Source organism: Macaca fascicularis, chromosome 2 (assembly GCF_037993035.2).
Source record: "Macaca fascicularis isolate 582-1 chromosome 2, T2T-MFA8v1.1".
Lineage (NCBI taxonomy): Eukaryota > Metazoa > Chordata > Mammalia > Primates > Cercopithecidae > Macaca > Macaca fascicularis.
In genome coordinates this window covers 201,214,820-201,235,347 of record NC_088376.1, presented here as the reverse complement: position 1 = coordinate 201,235,347, position 20,528 = coordinate 201,214,820, and the positions used below count along the sequence as shown (strand labels likewise).

At 34.6% G+C, this 20,528-nt stretch overlaps 1 protein-coding gene across 27 annotated transcripts in view; it reads left to right on the top strand.

The window, feature by feature from the left end:
• ROBO2 (roundabout guidance receptor 2) overlaps nt 1-20,528 on the top strand; it is a 1,364,435-nt gene that overhangs the window by 1,214,753 nt on the left and 129,154 nt on the right. The gene's annotated exons all lie outside the window — the stretch shown is intronic.

The following is a 20,528-nucleotide window of genomic DNA, read 5'->3' as shown; positions in this document are numbered from 1 at the left end:
AGCTGTTTCTGACTGCATTTTCCTTTCCCATAAATATAATAGTAATAAATGATATTTACATAATGCTTGCTCTATACCAGAAATACTCTAAGCATTTTACAATAGTGCTCTTTTATCTTTAGAAAATGCTGTGATGTAAACATTATTATACTATAATATAAATATGAAAACTGATATGCAGAGACGGTAAATATGCCAACGTCACTCACCAAGTAAGGGACCTAGAATGTCTGGCTTCAAAGTCCACACTTTTGGCTTCTACCTAGTGGTGCTGAATGGGAACAACTTTTCTTCATTTTTTATTTGGGATTGAAGATAAGGAAAAGACAGCCTAGCATATGCTTGCCTAGAAGTAGAATTTTTATCATATAGTTAGAAGTAGAATTTTTATCATATAGTCACAGAATACATCCATATAGTAAAGCACATTAAAGTTTTGAAAATTTTTATTATAAGGGCACTTATTTCCCATAATATACGTTTATTATGTCAAATAAATAAGTTTATGTCTTTTCCTTCAAAATCATTATTTTATACTACTTATTGACACAAAATTTAAAACAAATCTATTTTTTCTCATGGAATATTTTAACTTATATTCTTTCCTTCTCAACACTATATTGGGTAAGAAAAGATAATTTCACTGGAAACATATTAGAAGTTAAAGAAGTGCTTGCTGGAGTCAAATAGTATGAGTAGACTATGATTGGCCCTCTCCATCCATGGGTGCTAAATCTGTAGATGTAACCAATTCTGATTTTAAAAAATTAAAAAAAAACAAAAATAATACAAATAAAAATACAGTATAATAATTTGCATAGCATTTATATTAGATTCGATATGATAATCTACAATGATTGAAAGTTGCAGGAGGATGTACATAGGGTATACACAAATACTACATTATTTTATATAAAGGATTTAAATGTCCTCAGATGTTGGTATCTTCAGGGTTGTGGGGATGGCAGTCCTGGAACTAACCCCCAGTGGATACTGAGGGAGGACTATGTATACATCTAGAATGATGAACTCTGGTAGAGTATTGCTAGTTTAATTCATCTTTCACATTCACTGCCTGACATAGTTCTCAGACCAAATTTAAGTGTACTAAAATATGGTGAGTATCGTCAGGAATAACAATTCTATATTTTAAAATAAATAATGGAACTGGATTGCTTGTAACTCGAAGGATAAATTCTTGAGGGGAAGGAGAGATACCCCATCCTCTACGATGTGCTTATTTCACACCGCATGTCTGTATCAGATCATCTCATGTTCTCTACCATGTACCCACAAAAAAATTTTAAATATAAATTTAAAATATAATAATATAACTGACCAGGCGCGGTGGCTCACGCCTGTAATCCCAGCACTTTGGGAGGCCGAGGCGGGCGGATCATGAGGTCAGGAGATCGAGACCATCCCGGCTAACACGGTGAAACCCCGTTTCTACTAAAAATACAAAAAACTAGCCGGGCGTGGTGGCGGCGCCTGTGGTCCCAGCTCCTCGGGAGGCTGAGGCAGGAGAATGGCGGGAACCCGGGGGGCGGAGCTTGCAGGGAGCCAAGATGGCGCTGCCCACTCCAGCCTGGGCCACAGAGCGAGACTCCGTCTCAAAAAATAAATAAATAAATAAACAAATAAATAAAATAACAATAATAATAAAACTATTTGGAGGAAATTAAAAGTTTTTTAAAAAATAAATCAGTAGGTAGTAAGAGTATGATTTTTGCTAATTTCCTGGTAATGTTTGAATATCAACAGTTCCATGGATGGTTATGAGTTAGCAGGTAGGACTGAATTCTAGGCTATATATTTTCTACCCAATAAATTTTTCTTTCATTTTTTTAAAAGCTATATAATGATCCCTCAGGAAAAGTTGTTATTTGATACAATTATTTTAATTAACCGGTATGAATTAAAAGAGAAGGGGTAAAAACAGAATAATTTCTGAGACCCAGTATTACAATTACATGAACAGGGAATATATCTTTGTTAGTGTGAGAAGGAGATATAATTGCCAAAGATAAGGGATGGCAAGACAAATAATTTCAATAATTTCATAGTATTTCAGGGTATACCCTAATCCACTTCAGTAAAGTCATTTTTTGGGGGATTTCTGTTTTAGTTGTTACGTAGTGTAACTCATTGGTGCTTTGTTTTAAAGGCCATATTTGGAGGTGGGAGGTTAGCCCTAGGGCACGGTGAATCCTTGCCAAGAAATTAGAAGTCCCTATGAGAAGTGATTCATCTTATAGATCTATGGGATAACATCATAATTAGATCTCAGTATAAAAATTCTGCCAGTTATTCTTATGCGCATGATGTTAAAATTAGAAAAGGTATTGTAATACCATTCAACTCATTCATCAGTATAGACATTTGAAACCTTTATAAAGACGATCTGGTTGGGTATGCAATATCATCGCAATTATTTAAATAAATGTCAGTTGTTACAAAAATATGTCCTATGTCTGACACATGGTACTCACCAGTTAAGACATTCAGTGCGGTGGTTCTCAAAAAAAGATTGTGTTCAATTAAAGCCATGAACATTCCAACCACTAACTCACATTTTCTAACGGTTTGTCCAAATATTTACCACCACAAACAACAGAAACAAAAAAGTCAAAGAGACCTGTTATCTTTATTTGAGAGATTATTTAAAAATGAGAAAGAAAATGTTTTTATCTTTGTTATGAAAATAATTTATAGTAAGACAAATATATAGTTGATTTTCTCAAACATAAACCCCAAATCTCCAATGTAGACTAATCAAATATTATATATCAAGAATTATTTAAAAAATAATCTCATCCATTGAATATTCTGTGTTGATTTTTCAAGAAATAAAAAAAACGATGAGATTGTTCTCAAGGATTTTAGTAGGGAGTGTGAGATATGCAAAACATTATTAAATAAGGTGAACTATATAAAAACTATGATATTTGAGGCTCTTTATGGCTTCAGAAAATAAAAGATAGTCTATTCCTGTATGAAACTAGAGATAGGTCTGAAAGGGAAAATTGAATTTTCATAAGTGGAGCTGCAACGGCTATTTCAAAAGAAGGAAGCAGGATGAAAAAGCTTTGGAAAGCGTAAGCCAACAATTAGTGATTCGGTTTGCCTGGAACATAGAGGAGTGGCACTTAGGCCACAAAGGTTAGTTGAGGTTCTATTATGAAAGCCTTTAATTTCAAGTGAAGTGTTTGTATGGAATACATCATAAGATGGGGATTAATTGAAGTACATTGAATAGAAATGTATCTTTGTGTCTACCTTTAGAAAATCGATTCTTTTATGTAGACTAGCTTAGAACAGAGAAAGTTTGGAAGTAGGCACACCTGGTAGGAAGCTGTTTGAAATATAGTTTAGGGAATATATTGAGGTATTGCCTGTGAGTTACACAAATATGAACATTAATACATGTGGTAATACAAGAAAATCTTTTTTTTTTCAATTGGAAAATAATTGTATGTCAGAGTTATTGGAAAGAGATTAAAAGTAATGCTGAGGTTTATAACTTGGGTGCCTGGTCAAAAGGTGTTGTGTTCAATAAATACAGAAGTCAAAATGTATTATCTCATCATTTTTAATAATGTAATAGTGTTTTCTGTCACTGAATCCAAGGTAGCATTGATTGTGAGGTTTAACAGTACTTTTTCTTCCAGTTAAGGAGAGGAAAAATAATCAAATCAACTGTGATATACCGTCTATGATAAGATGATTCTTAATTTTGGAGGTGTTAAAATATAAAAAATGTGCATCTTAAAACATATTAAATATGGGAGTAATAGCTCATATTTACAAGTGCTTTCCTTAGAAATAGCTCATTTAATCTTTCCAATTTTCTTATGAAACAGGCACTCTTATTGTTATTTGATAAATGAAGAATCTGAGGGGCAAATTTAAATGATAGAGATTTGAATACAAATACAAATCCAAGGACCATTTTCTTGACTACTAGATACAGTAATTCATTTCTAATAAAACATATTCAAAAATAATAACAGAAACTAATTTTATTTCAAGGGCCCACTGGCTTTCTGCTTAGTGGCTACACAATATTTTTAATTAATGCTTCCAACAGCCTTGAAGTATGAATTCCTTCTTTAAACAGAGGAGAAAACTGAAGGTTAGAGACAGTGAAAAACATGCTGCAGGTCACAGGAAACAGGGTAACAAAACTGGATTCCAACCTCAGCTCTCTGTAATATTAAAAGCCTGTGCTCATATCTTATGTTGGACCCGGGACCCTCTTCACTCCGTGTGTTAGTCTATGGCTGGTAACATTTTGTTTTGTATATTCTATATAACTTTCTAACTTGAAAAACTCATACAGACTCCGAAGTTCAGTAAACAGAAAATAAAGTGAGTCTTCTGCTCAAAATATACTGTGTGGTGTCCCCAGTGTCTCCATTGTGCACACTTGGAACAATTTTCTAAGAGAAAATAGTGCTTAGATATATCATTATTATAATTATTTCTTTATCTCTCCAACTCCCTTTGCCTTATTTATCTTCAATTCTAAATATCTAGTCCTATGACTGACACATGGTACTCACGAGTTAGGCCTTTAGTGCAGTGATTCTTAACTAGGGACAAATTTGCTTTCCCCATTCCCTGATAGACATTTGGCAATGTCTGGAGACATTTTTGATTGCCACATTTTGGAGATTGGGTGCTACTGGCATCTAGTGGGTAGACACCAAGAATGTGGCTAAACATCTGACTATGCCCCAGACAACTCCCACAGTAAAGAAGAAAGAATCTGACCCAAAATGCTGATTGTTGAGGTTAAGAAACACTGATTTCACGGAAAAAATCAATCTGGGCATTGCGCAATTAGTTATTTTATGTAATTTTGTTTTTGTTTTTAATGTTAGGGCAAAAATAATAGAATATAATTCACTGAAGTAGACTTCAAATATAATAACCTTTTTTTGTTGCCTTAGATATGATGGTTATGCAAAATGGGATAAATGAATAATATCATCATTTGGTTTGATGTAGGCATGTCATCATTGAACACAAGAAGAGGACCTGTTGGTTTTCTAGTGATTTGAGATGAATGGATATTTCCACCTTTTCTAGAATATATAAGGCAGATAATTTTTCTTTATATTCCTTGCAAATATTTGCTGAATTGACGAAACTAGTGAAGAATATCTTAATTAGAGAAATGTTCAAACCTCATTTTCAAATACACCTACAAACCCACAAGTTATGCGAAACATTTAATGATCAGAAGTGTTCCTATGAGGTTGTATGAAATTTGTGAATTATTCCAGAAACACGTTTCAAGAGGAAGTTTCTCTTGGCCAAAGAAAAAAGAAGAAGAAGAGAGCCTTTTGAATCTTCCACAGCGTCCCGGACTGACCATCCCTCTGATAATGTAGTCACTTCCCCAGCTAGTTCTCAGTTTGAACATTGAGGAAGGAGACTTCTTAGCATTTGTCCAACAAAGACAGCAAGGCCGCCATATAGATGGCACTTTCGGAAATGCATTTTCCCAATTTTACCGTGGATGGGCTGTCTCTTGTCACAGCATTTCTTATTGCACAGGGAAGACTGCGAGAATGGGCTCTGCCTGTCTAAAAACTTCGAGTCTGGTCTGTGAGCACTGTGGATTCTTGTGGATGTGATCCCTGAAGTCCTTTCCTAAAAGGACTTAAAGTTTAGGATAATTTCTACCCAAACACACAGCTATGAGATATATCTACTTTTCCAAATCTGATAATGCAATTTCTAATCCTATTGTAAAACCAGTTTTGAAAGTATTTAATCCAGTAAAACAATTATTTCTAAATGAAAGGATAACTTAACTTGCTTCCACAACTTTATTGGTTCCAATAAGAACAAATGTTCTTCTTAGTTGATCTTCTTGGTTGTAATATATTTCTATTTTTAACAGTAAATTTCCAAGTTCTACTTAGTTAAGAACTTACTGAAAATAATACCTGCAATATTTTTAAAATATTTAAAATTAATAAATTCAGGAAGCTGCACCAGATTTTATTTAAAAAATCTATGAAAAGTTAGTGGAAAATTTGTCAAAAGAGTGTTGCATATTAATAACGATAATGAAAATAATGAAATACTCCTTTCTGATCATGATAAACCAAAGAAACAAGAAATTCTTTCCCTATAATCTAATCTCTATAATGCTATGGATTCGATCTTAAATGAATGTAGAAAGAAGTACATGATTTCAAAAAGCACATATATATCTTGTTCTCAGAACTGCAGGGAACTTTAATGATTATTCTGATTTTCACTAAATTGAAAGTTCCAGCCATCTCTATATGTCTTTCTCAAAATTTTGCCAACAGGTCTCTATATTTGAATCTCTAGTCTTTAAATACGTATTTATATAGTATATATAATTTTTAAATACACAGTAAAATCCTGAAAATTTTATATATTACAAAAATTTATATATAACATATATTGTAAAATGTTATAAGCTATACAGTAAAAGTTACATGTTATATATAAATGTATATATTCAAAGTTTAGAGATTTATACATATTTTTAAGATAGTATAAGACAAATATATACATATTAAATATATAAGTATATTTAAATCTCTAAATGTTTAGGAGTTCTCAATTTAGTGAAAACCAGAACAGCTATAGTTGATATTAAAGTTCCCTGCATTTTTGGGAACAGTAACGTAATTGTCAGTGATAGGTCAATGCACTTTCTGCAGCTGTTCATAGTGTAATGACAAAAAATAATAACTACAATGTCAGTGATTTAAAAATATTCTAAGTAAATTCTAAAATTATGGCAAGTTCTTTCATGTTAATATTTGGTATAAATGAAGGGTTTATCAATAATGGAATACATTTGTAATTTTTATCATATGCCTTTTAACATAAACTTAATTTTTATCTTAAAATATTTTTTAAAAACTTAATTTTTATCTTAAAATATTTTTAAAAAACAACTTTTAGACCTTGCTCTTTTTTTACTGCTGAAGATCAAACTTCGGTTTCTTCATGTAGGCAACAGGGGTGCATGTGTGAAGGGAGAAAATGAATTTTTTTCTGAACCCTCATAAGTTGTAGTTGGGATAGACTCCTTCAACAAAATACAGATTAACAAGAGGAAACAGGTTTATTAATGAGTGTAGTGTATGTCAAAATGAGAGAGAGCTAACTCAAAGCAGTGGTTTACGAGTCTGGTTTCCATATTATCTTCAACAAGAAACATCAATTTTAGAAAAGTGACAAGACAAAGTAGTCCTAGGCTTCAGAGGCAGGAGAATAGGAAAGAGTAGTTTGCTCCCAGATTCTTCTGGTGCCATCTCTAAGCTGATAAAGGTTGCAAGGGAGAAATTACAGTCTGTCTACAGGTGGGAAGATAGGAAGGAGGGTAGAAAGACCTTTTGTATATGTAAATTTCTGTCCTGTCTTCAGCAAACACAAAGGAAAAGCAGCAAGTTCCCCTGCATCTTGTCTTTGCCCAGCTTAACAATCCTTCATGCATTAGGGTATGGTTTATTTCATAAGGTTTTCAGGTTAAATAATAGAACAAAGACAGGTGTGAGCAAGGATATTCTCTTTAACTTATATCTACCTTGAGCTATAACTTACAACTATAACTTATAACTATCTTGAACTAGGTTCGAGGGTGGCTCCTGGGTCCTGTGAAAAACTGTGTTAATTGTGTTAATATTCAGAATTGGAAGGCATTGGACATGAGAGAATATTTGAAGTGGAAAATGATGAATAGAAGATATAACTTGAACAAACTCAGACAGAGTTCAAAGTTCAGTAAACAGAAAATGCAGTGATTCTTCTGCTCAAAATATACTGTGGTGTCCCCAGTGTCTCCTTTGTGCACACTTGGCATTTTGTCATGAGCAATGTTTGATGCCAATGAAAGAACATAACCTTCCTCTTCCTGCATGTGTACAGCCTTCGTTTATTCCCTCTGAACAAATTTGTCATGACTGCCTACTAGGTTCAAGTAACTGTACTACTTGTATTCTGAGGATACAACTGTTAATAAAAGTGACAGGGCCATGCTTTTATGGAGCTTGAAATCTAGAGGTGTAAGTAGATATTAAGTTAATCCTGTGTCAGCATAAGCAGAAGTAGGTGGACTAATGGGAGAGAGAGATGGGAGGTATGGAGAGTGGACCAGATGTGAAGGCTCAGCATATGCAGGGATGCAAGAGACAGCTCGAGAATTCTGGGGTATAGTTGAATGCTCGAGTGCAAGAGGGGCCTGGCGAAGTGGCCAGAGACCGATGAGGATGTCACATATAGACTGAGTTCAGAAGTTTGAATTACTCCCTGAGCCCTCCAGAGAGCCAGTCAAGGGTGAATTGAAGTTGTTTTTAGTCTACTGTATATATATAAAGAAGACGGTAAACTGTTGTATTAATATAAAATTGGGGTTTTGCCAAGCAAATGCAACATTAAAGCAATGGCACAAGATAATTGAAGATATAGACAAGCAACTTATGGACCATGACATCTAAGCAGGGTAGAGAAAGTAACGAAGATTGAGAGAGGGTTGAGAGAGAGACATGGAGGAAGAGGTTCAGTCTGTGAACCGATTAAGTGAGGAAGACACAACCAAGGTTATGGCAGGATCAGACATTTGAACCTCAAATTTCAAAGGCAAAGCCATTCCAAAGGCCAGAGAGGACAATAGCCAAAAAGAGATAGAGACAATAATATCACTGGAAGTGGTGATAAGAATGAAGTGAGGTCAGCTATGGAAAATGTTAGATGACATTTATTGAGGATTTACTATGTGCCTTGTGCAAATCTCAAAACTCTGAATGTATTGAATCACTTAGCTCTTACCACAGCCCTGTGAGGTAAGGCCTATTAATTATCATCTTAAGGAAGAAGAAATTCTAAATATTTCATTTCAAAACTGGATGACATGAGACTCAATGAAGCTGAATTTTGTTTTGGTTTGCTGTATTTTATTTGCATGAGAGAGAATAAGTATCTCATTCAAGTAATATTTATTGAGTAATTACTCTGTGCAGACACGGAGTCATTGCTTGGAATGGTTGGCGGTGTGGTCTTCATTTTCCCTCTTCCTCTGCGTTTCCTCCAGAAGGCAAACCCTCAGGAAAGAGCCAGATTTGCATTAAGGCATGGAGGAGAAATACCTGAGAAAGACAGACGAAAAGGACACTTCACAAATCAGGAAACAGGTAGTTTAGAAAGCACAGTGAAAAATCCTTGTGGAGATGGCCACAAAAATTTTGTGAGGGGTTATATTAGAGGAGATGAAACTCACTTCAGAGGAAATGAAAAACAAGAGAATAAGATGACAGGAGAAGATGGAAACTTGGGTGATGAACACAAACAACAGGCTGGGAACTTTACGGCTGGCCACAAATTTGCCAAGAGAATTAATCCCTGGAGTCTCCCATGTTTGCCATAGGAATGGAAGATGGGAGAGACAGGCACTCAGAAGACAGCCACAGGCTCCACTGGTTAAAACTTAGAAGGAGTTCTGGTTTAGGGTGAGCAGGATGCTTGGACCTCTGAAAGAGCCCAGCTGAAGTTTGGTTTCATTGCCCACACTCCAGAGAGAGGCTCTCATTCCAAGGTGGTCAGTACCCAAATTCCTTGGCATCGGTTCAAGTCCTAGTCTTTTTGGCCTAGTTACCTTATAAGCGGAAATCTGCACTTCATTAAATCAACGATTGTCCAATTGTGGTAAACATCTTTTTTATTTGTTTGTCTTTGCTTAGTTTTTTAGTTGGAAAATGTCTTGCTCTCTCAGCTGTGTGAAAGGAAGATTAGCATAGGTATTTTGCATTGATGGGTCAGGCAGACGAGAGAGCCAGTGGTCACTGGAGGATGAAGGTAAGCAGGGGTAGAGTATGGGAAGTCAAGAGAGGCTAAAATATTGTTTGGCTTGGTTAATTAAGACAAGATGAGGAGGCCACCATATTTCAAGTTTCATTTTGGTTTTCTGTCAAGGTCTTCAGAACAGAACAGCAAGCACACTTGAATAACCTTGCATCTTACTAGTTCCCTGCGAGTGTAACCTCCCAGGGTTTTTTATTTCTTTTATTTTTACAATGAATGCTGTGAAAATTTTCATTTTCTTAAAAGGATATCTGTCTCTCATACTTCTCTAAGATGCCCTGCCCAGAAATTGCTTGCAACCTCATCCCTGAGAAAATTGGCAAATATTCACTTCACCCAAACTGTAAACATTAGCCTGCATTATATTGTAGACAAAAAGAAAAGTGTGACCTATGGTTGTCTACAGATTAAAAACAAAGACTCAGTCTGTACCAACCAAATAATGGCTTATTGTGTTCATTTTGAGGTCTCAGGCCTCAAAGGTGATTTAAGAGCTCGCCTTTAGAATACACCTTAAATATTAAAGATTAAGAAAGCATCATATGGAATTAGATTGCCAATAAGTGCTTATGTGATTCTTAATAACAGTTTCAAGTGTTGCCTATGCAAAGATATTACTTGAAAAATTGTGAATGGAGATATCATTTTAGAAAAATTGAGCAACATTTCCTATTTTCAGTTCTCAACATTGAAAGAGGTAGAAGATTTAACTTTCTGCAGGAAAGTTTATAGTCCATAGAAGTGTGCCTTGAGTAACCTTGGGAGTTACTAAAATGCATGTTTTAATGTAATTGAATAACAATGTCAGCAAGTTCTAGATGGACGGATCTCCATGTCCATAGCATGGCACAGGGGAACTGATTAGTGGGTATGTATAAAAAATCAGTACAGGGTTCCACAAGATGAATAAATGATTTTATCCTAAAAATTCTTCTGTTGAAAGTAAGACAATACACTACGTGAGATTTTCATAGAAAGCTCCGTAGTGAAATTGTCTTGACTTGTGGAACTATGGAATGCCTATAGTTATAGACCTTTACTTTCTGAAAGAGTCTGAAAGGTATAGGTTGACCTTCCGCTATTTGAATTGAGTGGAAGTGTTTCGAAAATTGAAACCAAACTTTTAGGTCTCCTTCAAGGGAAAGAAACATTTACTCATATAGACATTAAATGTTTCCTGGTTCAATTCATAGTTTTTACTATTGGCCAACTTAACGATTAACACAGCAGATGCATAATAAAATTTTAAGTGCTAATTCAAAACACTTGTTCTAGAATTGGAGCCAGAAATCTTATAAGAAGAAGTAGTAGGTGATTTCGAAAACTAAGCATGTTGAGAAAATAAATTTCCTTCCATGAAAAACAAAGGTGCTTTTGAGATGAGAATGGCCAGTCAGGAAGTTTTATAGAGTCCTCACATAACTCAAGCAAGGTGATGAGATACACAGGCTTGAGCTAAGCATGATAAAATGCCAGTTTGTAATAAAAATTTTAATTTATATTTCTTAATTTGTTTTCTCCTCCTAAATTCTATGGTCATTGTGGAAGGCTTGGGAATCCCTAAATTGTCTGAATTATATTCTTAACAGCTAGAAAATCATGAGAAGTTCCTACCCTTGAGGCTTAATGTGCATCAAGAATTGCAAAGTATGAGTAATGAATAAAATGTGGTTATAAAGTTTTGCCAGTTTTCAATTCCTGTTTGATATTGTAAAAGTAAATTTAGCTGTATAGGAAATCTTTCCACTAGGTATGAAAGCAGGTATGTTTATGAAGAAAAAATAACATAGATTCTTTTATGTAAATTTGGAAGTGGTTTTAGAGTATAGTATTTTGTTTTGTAAAACATACTTAATATTTCTCTTTTGAAGCACTTTTAAGATTATTCTTCAAATATAAGATCACACACAAACAGAATTATGCATGCAAACTGTGGGTTTTAAGTATTAAAATAAATTTACTTTGTTTTGTTTATTCAGCTGAACAGATGGTAATGATTTTGACACAATACAGTTTTCGTTTTCTTTTTTTCCTCCTTGAGAAAAAAAAAACAAAACACAAAAACACAGAGCTGCTTCTCCACTTTGTCACAGCTGGTTACCAATCAATCTCAGTTCACGGTACAGTGATGATAGCACATGTTGTCCAGGGGCCAAATCTGATTGGGTTGCATTTTTCAGCAGTGTTTCATATCAGAAAAAATAAGGTATCTCTATGGTGGGGACTGTCAGCACACGACTCTACAACTCTCATTAATCAAACTTGGCAACACTGATTGCATTTATTTAAGTCAAAGACTGCCAGATTTCAAAATGGAAATCACCAAATTTCTATTTGAATTTCCTCATCAGTAATGTTTTGTCATCTGTTTCTTTTTTTCTTGGTTTTAATTACAGCCAATGATACCTTCTACATTGACACTGATCATTACATATGATCAACTGCCCGTGTTGATCATATATAATATAATATTATACCATGTTACGAAGTAGCCGTTTCATACCAAAATAAACTCTACTTCTTGAAAATTTATTCTAGACTGTTTAAAGAAGGCTAAATGCTTGGGAGGCCGAGACGGGCGGATCACGAGGTCAGGAGATGGAGACCATCCTGGCTAACACGGTGAAACCCCGTCTCTACTAAAATACAAAAAACTAGCCGGGCGAGGTGGCGGCGCCTGTGGTCCCAGCTCCTCGGGAGGCTGAGGCAGGAGAATGGCGGGAACCCGGGGGGCGGAGCTTGCGGGAGCCAAGATGGCGCCGCTCACTCCAGCCTGGGCCACAGAGCCAGACTCTGTCTCAAAGAAAAAGAAAAGAAAAGAAAAAGAAGGCTAAATGCAATAAAAAGCAAAATACAAATACCTTTGATTGTTTAATAAGAGAATAATGTTAAAGGATATATACATCAGGAAAAACATTTATGAACCTCCCGGTGTTACAGTTGGTTTTAGAGGAATATTGAGAAAAAATAGTGATAGTTTCTGGAGGTTTTGAAACTGAACACAGTTCAAATACCTACTTTCCCAATGCAAATGCACACAGAGCAATAAACACACACATCCAATAGAAAATGCATGCTGCTGTTTCTTAGAAAAATAAATGTACTTATAAAGAGTTCCAGTCATTTTATAACTTGAGATAGCAATGTCAGCATTTTATGTAAAATTGTATTTGGAAACAGGCAGTTTCTCTAAGTTATTTACTGCTGTGCAATTATATGCAAAGCCCTGTTGTACACTATAAAGATATCTTTAAATGTAAGGAGATGTTATTTGTAACTTATCATATCACTCTGTCAATATTTGCTTTCAAGGGAGAAATGCATGTTTTCCCAATTTTCCAATGTAATGGTTACAATGAGATTACTATTAAATATGGACCAATGTATCTAGAAAGAAATCTAAGAAATAAAGCCACATTTATTAGACCTGGGAAAATCCTTGAAACCTGGTAGTTTTAGGGAGCACGTTATAGACTTAGGGAAACTGTGACCCATTAGGGAAAGCAGAGGCTGGTAGTAGATAGTCACAAGAGTTTTTTCCCCAACTCTAACTGCCTCTGTCTGTGACTTTGGGAAAGAGACTTTGTCATGTTTTGCTTCAGATTGCCTACATGTGAAATTAGTAATGAACCAACTATTTGCATTCTAGATTTTGAAGTCAGTCAGACATAATTTCTTTAAAAGTAGTGTTTATATTTCTCAAGCTTTTGCAGATAGGAGTTAATCTGATCACAATTACAGGCCTATCCTTTCTGTGACATAAGACACTTCTTAATGTAAATATTCATAGGTATCAGAATTTGATTGAGTCTTCCGGGATTTTTGTAGGTACTGTCAGACTACCGACTGGCATAGTGGATTGGTGATGTTGGCAGGAACAGTAGTGTCTTTATGGTGTACAGTTGTATTAGGTTTGTTGAGTCAGCAGTGTGACGAAGCAGAAAGAGCTTGTACTTTGGAGTAAGACAGATCTTGATTTGAAAATTCAAATTTGTAGGTTAAAAATGTCCACTTTTTAAATTATGTCAATTGTTTAAATAATTTTAAAATATTGCTAGGCCAACACACACACACACACACACACACACACCCCTACAAATTTATGCAATCCAAGGTAAACTTCAGTACCCAGACCATGAGACCTGAATTCTAATAACAACGGCCATTAAAAGCTTAACCGTGATGTTAACTGTTTATTCTTTGAACATATTAAGAAAAAATTCTAAGAAGCAGCTACTCTTTTGGTAGTATATCTCCTGTTTACTTTAGTTTCCTTGTATGGATTCATACATCAGGATTTTAAAAAATTGAGTGCTTATATTGTCCCTTGGTGAAAAGCTGGGTAAAAATCTTTGTAATACAGTTGATGAAGATTGCGCCAGGGGACTTAGATTCCAATACGGTCTAAACCTTTGCTACCGATGAATTCCAGGGCACTGGATAACAAAGAACTATTTTTCTAATATTAATATTAGGACATTAGACTAGGCTCAACAATTTTGAAATTCTGTACTATGTCTCAGAATGTATGATCTGTTAGTGTCTTGAAATGACCAATTTCCACGTATTTTCTTATTATTGCATAATAAAAGAGTATTTTTATCTATTATCCTAGAGGTACTTTATTTAGGCTCCATATGTTCTCCCTTAATAATATTGGACTAGCTGAATATTTTCATGTTCACTCATTCGTAACCTCATGGTTTTCAAGACTTTAACAAAGTTCTTTGCAATTATTATTTTTACACATGCCATAATTCCTTTCTTAAGAAACGAGGAATAAAATTGAACATAATATCCCAATTTGTGCTGTGCCAGATTTTATAAATGTCTAAGAACAGCTATATGGTTTGCTTTCAAGTTGAATTTTATCTATGTACATTTTCTAATTTTTAAAATGGGGAAAATAATAGCTTCCCAACTTACCTACCAGAATTGTTATGAGGATAAATGAAAGAGTATATTTGAGAATACTATGCAAATATATTTTTACTGTTATATTTTATTTTCATAAGATGTGTGACTTGAAACTGCTCTGCCAAAATAATGAGCTTATATATTTGAAAGCATGGAACAAAACACAAAGCTTACATTGTTTTCTCTCAGTCTTCACATTTGTTTTATACATTCTGCTAAAATTATTTCATTTATTTTGGTGGAGAAAGAGAAATTATTTACTTATTCATTTTACTAATTTACAGAGAGTAATTTATTAATGATAATATGTAAACCAAATGTGTAGATTGCCACTCAAATTGCCAAGTTATCTCCATATAGCTAGTAGCATTAATGTATTAAATATTCCAAGTTCTTACATTTTCAGTATCACATCAATATGAATTTAACTTATATTTCAGAGCTAATTGCTGATATATAAACACAACATTACTATGCTTCTTGATACAATATCTTGTTATATTTCAAATTAGATAATCTTTCAGTACGTCATATAATCGTTGCACTGGTAACCATGCCATAAAGGAAGTAGAAAAGAATTTCAAGCATTGGTTGGTGCATCATCATTTTTTCAATAAGCATTCATTGAACACCTCCAGTATCTCAGGCACTGTTTGATTATACTTGGGGTATATAGTTTAAAACAAGAGAGAACCAATCCTCATTCCCATGGAACATACATGCTGTTGGAAATAAAGAAGACAAGAAATAAGGAAACAAATGATGTGGTGAAGATATGTACTTTGAAGAAAATAAAATGTATTAAAAAGTGACAAAGTAAATATGAAAGCAAGGAATAAAAAGAAAGTAATTTTTAAAAAGTAACTGGATTGGTGGATAGTAACTAGATTTCTTAGGCAGGAAAGACATGTGTAAGGGAATGATATTTGGGACATCCTGAAAGTCAAAAAGGGTCATCCATGGAAAACGTAAAGGAAGAACATTCCGTGAATTTGCAAAAGGACTACAAAGACACAGTAGAACTGGCTTCTTACATTGAACAAGTAAAAGAAAAGCCATGTGACTGGAACAGAGTGAACATGAAGTTTGAGAGCTAGGCAAGGACCAGATTATCTAAAGCTTTAAACACCATAAATAAATAGGTTTTATTCTGAGCGACCGAATGAGAAGCCATTGGATAGCTTCGAACAGTTCAGTGACATAATCAGATTTATGATTATCAATCAGTAGATCTGTACTGATGCTCTTAATTCCCTTTGAAGCCTTGACATAAAATAACTGCTGTTACAGTCGTCCCTTCTGATTGGCAGTTTTGTACTTTCTCTTTGTGGCTTCAGTTACCCTTGGTCAACTGTGGTTCAAAAATATTAAATGAAAATGTCCAGAAATAAACAATTCATCAGATGTAAACTGCACAGCATTCTGAGTAACACGATGAAAGCTTGGACTGTCCTGCTTCATTCCACCAAGACACAAATCATCCCTTTGTCCAGCGTATCCACGCTATGCACACTACCTACCAGTTAGTCACTTAGGAGCCCTCTTGGTTATCAGATTGACTGTCTCGTGTAGTGTATTTGTAGTTCAGTACCATCTGTGGTTTCAGGCATCTACTAGGAGTCGTGGAACATATTCCATCTGAATAAAGGGGGATTATTGTACAGTATATGGTTGCTGTTGTTAGGAAGAGTTGACCTGAAGATGAGATAATTCATAAGAGACCCAAAATTGAAAAAGCTCTCTTGTAGGAGAGAGAGTATACTTTTCTGTTTGGCACAAGGAGTAGTACTGTTAGTAGTAAGTTTGGGAAGAAATGTTTTATGTTATCATACATAGAAGATCTTCTAATAGAGATGTTTGAAGATAGAATAGACCACTTGTCATAGGAACAAGCTGGACGACTGATTGGTTGCATGTTGCAGATAGGATTCAAGTGTTGATGGACGGTTGCAGAAAGTGAACTTTTAAAGGTTTCATTTAGCCTAGCGAGTCAATCCTTTTATATATATTCAAAGTATTCTGATATAAATACATCATATAAACTGCTGATAATATTTGCAGTCTTTCCTCAGGCAAAGATTCAGTGAGAAATGAGAATTTAAGAGATTGTGAGCATTTCAATAACTAAGTACTCAAAGCCTGTTTGTTTTTAAATTACAACATCCCAGTGTGATGGGACATAGCAAGATATGCATTGTAGCTTTTACTTTTAATTGGAGAAAGACAAGACACGGCCCCAGAAAATGTGTGTTAGCTGGAGAGAGCCTCGGAGATAGTTCTGATCTACCCCAATGTGGAGTCAGACATCATTTCACTAGGCTCTGAATCCTATCATGTCATGTATCCCCAAATTTGGATGCAATGCATAGATGTGTCATCAGCATGTCTTGAATAAAATAATGGAATGTTTATTATAATCTTTTCAAACGTCAGTGATCATCAAGGGAAATGAAAAGATGGCAATGTTGAAGAGCATCTACTAATTCCTGCGAACTATGCTGGGCACTGTGATATGCAAGACCGTTAAAAACTATTACCCAAAACTTCTTTTTACTCCAACACATCCCTGTCTCACTGGAAATGGATTTAGTTACCTTCCGTACTTACACGTTTTCTAACAAACCTGGGCCATGTCACCAGACTATTGGCCTTGGCCACAGTTTTACAATCTATATCTGAAAACCTGTTCTATAGGTAGGAAAAAAATAGATTTGCTGTTTGATTTTAATGGCACAGTCTCTTTGAAAGGTCATCTCTTTTATTAGTTGTTAAGACTAATTCATTTTATTCTTCCCAAGTAATAGTTAATGTTAACTTTTCACAAGGAAGGTAATATGCAATCACAGAATGCACAATTACTTGTATCCCCGATCAACGTACCATTAATTAAAAAACAAACAAACAAAATCTCATTCCTATTCTTGTTTCCACCTTCCTTTAAAATGATAAAAAACATCTCAGGAAGTCAGATTTCAGGCTAAGTTTGGGTTCAAATATTATGTATTTTGTAATTTTTAAATAAACACTTTTAATTTTTTAAAAAATTTCAACCTTTATTTTAGATTTGGAGGTACATGTACAGGTTTGTTACATGGGTATATTGTGTGACAGTGAGGTTTGGGGTACAAATTGTGCCATCACCCAGGAAGAGAGCATACTACCCAGCGGATAGTTTTCCAGCCCTTGACCCCTCCGTCTCTCTTTCCTCTAGGAGTCCCCGGTGTCTATTCTTCCATCTTTATATCCATGTGTACCCAATTTTCAGCTTCCACTTAGAAGTGAGAACACGATTTCCTTCTTTTTTATGACTGTGTAGTATTCCATGGTATATATGCACCACATTTTCCTTATTCAGTCCACTGTTGATGGGCACCGAGGTTGATTCTGTATCTTTGCTCTTATGAATAGTGCTGCAATAAATATGCAAGTGCTTGTGGGGGTTTTTTGGTGAAACTATTTATTTTCTTTTGGGTATGTACACGATAATTGGATTACTAAGTCAAATGGTAGTTCTGTTTCAAGTTGTTTGAGAAATCTCCAAACTGCTTTCCCCAGTGTCTGAACTAATTTACATTCTCACCAGCAGTGTGTAAGCATTCTCTTTTTTCCACAGCATCATCAGCATGTGCTATTTTTTGACTTTTTAATAGTAGCCATTCTGACTGGTGTGAGATAGTATCTCATTGTGGTTTTGATTTGCAGTTTTCTGGTGATTAGAATAAACACATTTTTTTTTTTAACTAAAGCAGAAAGCAGGAGATAACTTTTACATTTTATTTAGTTTCCATGTTGTCTTCTCTGTAATGAATGTCTCTAAAGTGAAGTAAAATTTTGTCATACGCGATAACTAAATATTTGCTGAATATGAAATTATTTTTCTGTGCACATTACATAGTTATATGTCTTACTGTGTTAAGTTAGCATTTTAAAATTAAACTATTTACTTGCAGAGAAGTACACATAGAATGAGAAAGTGACACATTCAGAGTCAGGGTTTTAATTCTGGGTTTTCTATTTATTAATAACATGACTTTGAGGAGGTCATTTTATTTGCCTAGGTGTCAATTTTCTTATCTATAAAATGACAATTTCTAATTCAGAAAAAGGTTTTGAGGATACTCTGTACAATGTGTGCAATCATTTTTTTTTAACTGAGGTAACATACAATTTTTTTTCAATGACAAATCAGAAATAATGTACAATGTAGATATCTTTTATTGACTTGGAATCATGGCTTCACATATGTATTGATCCAGAGAAAACTTTTTAGACCATTAAGTTTATCTCCCCTCTTTTAGCTCTTGAAAAAGCTCAGCTATAGGACAATGTAGAGACTTCTGAAAGTCACACAACAAGAATAAATAGCTTAAACAGTAGTCAAGAATTCAATTTTTTAGATGAATTGGAAATGTCTGCAAAATACAGTGTTTAAATGTTTCTATCTTACAGCTAAGCATGTCATGCAGTACATAGGCTAACTGTAGAAACGATTATTTTTATTAGACATTAAATACGTCACCAGTAACTTTTCTGAAGCCATTATCAAAATAATTGTTTTTCTCACATTTTTACTGGCAAAGTTAAGCAGAAAGTGTTTATCTGTATTATACTCTTTTATGCATTTTAGCCTAGGATTGCTCTTGACTATAAATACATGGGTAAAGTCATTGGAGTCTTGAAGCCATTCACAGTTGGCCTTTATATCAGCAGGAAACAAGATATTTATCATGTATTCACCACTAGTGTTTCTTGAGCACCTAGTAGGTGGAATAATAATAGCGAACATGTATTGTGCTTTTTGTGTGCCTGTTTTAAGTACTTTATATGTCATTTAAAGCTCACACTCACTCCATGAAATAGATGTTATCTTTAGCACTTATTTTGCTAATGAGGAAATAGAGACCCAGAAAATTAAGTATACTGTCAACCCTTGCAAGCATATGAAGAAGCCAAGTCCATGAGTACAACTCTGGCTGTTTTGCTCCTGAGCCTGTGCTCTTAACCATTTGATTATGCTACTGGATATTAAAAACTCTATATTTGGAGTATGGATATTGCAGTGAGTGCAGCAGACAAGATCTCTGCCTTCATCAAAATAGATAACAATACAAAATGTAACTAAGTGCAGACTTATTGCCGCAGCAGTAAGTTTCCAAAAAGGGAGTAATTAGATTTTTATAGTATGGTAATGGATGGCTTCACAATGAAGGGAGTGGATAAGAAAGTAGTGGATAAGCTATTTCCCTAACCACTTATGACATATTTAATAAGCAGAATTTTAAGGCAAAGCACGCAGACAGAAAAGTAACCATGAGAATTAAAGGATGGAAGAGTAAGGGTAGTTAAGTTTAGTTGGCATGATTGGTATATAGACAGTGCTTTTTGTCATGCCAAGGTCTATAAATTAGGACTATATTAATTCATGCCTTAGCCTCTAATAAAGTTAAGCTGGGTTATTCTTCTAGCTAAAGCTAGAAGTAGAAGACATCTGGTTATGGTCGTTTTAAATGCAAGCCTAGAATGTTTGTGTTTGTCCTGAAAACAATAGGAAATCACAGCTAGTTTTGAGCAGACAGGACCAATTAAAATGATATTTTGGAAACATGGATCTGACTGTGGTATATATGAGGAAGAGAAGCAAGGTGGCCAACCAGAAACTATTGCAAAATGTGTGTTTGAAATAAAAACCACTGGTAAATATCAGGAGGAAATGTCACATGTGAAAAAAATGATAGCTGGATTATTTAGTTTGTGTA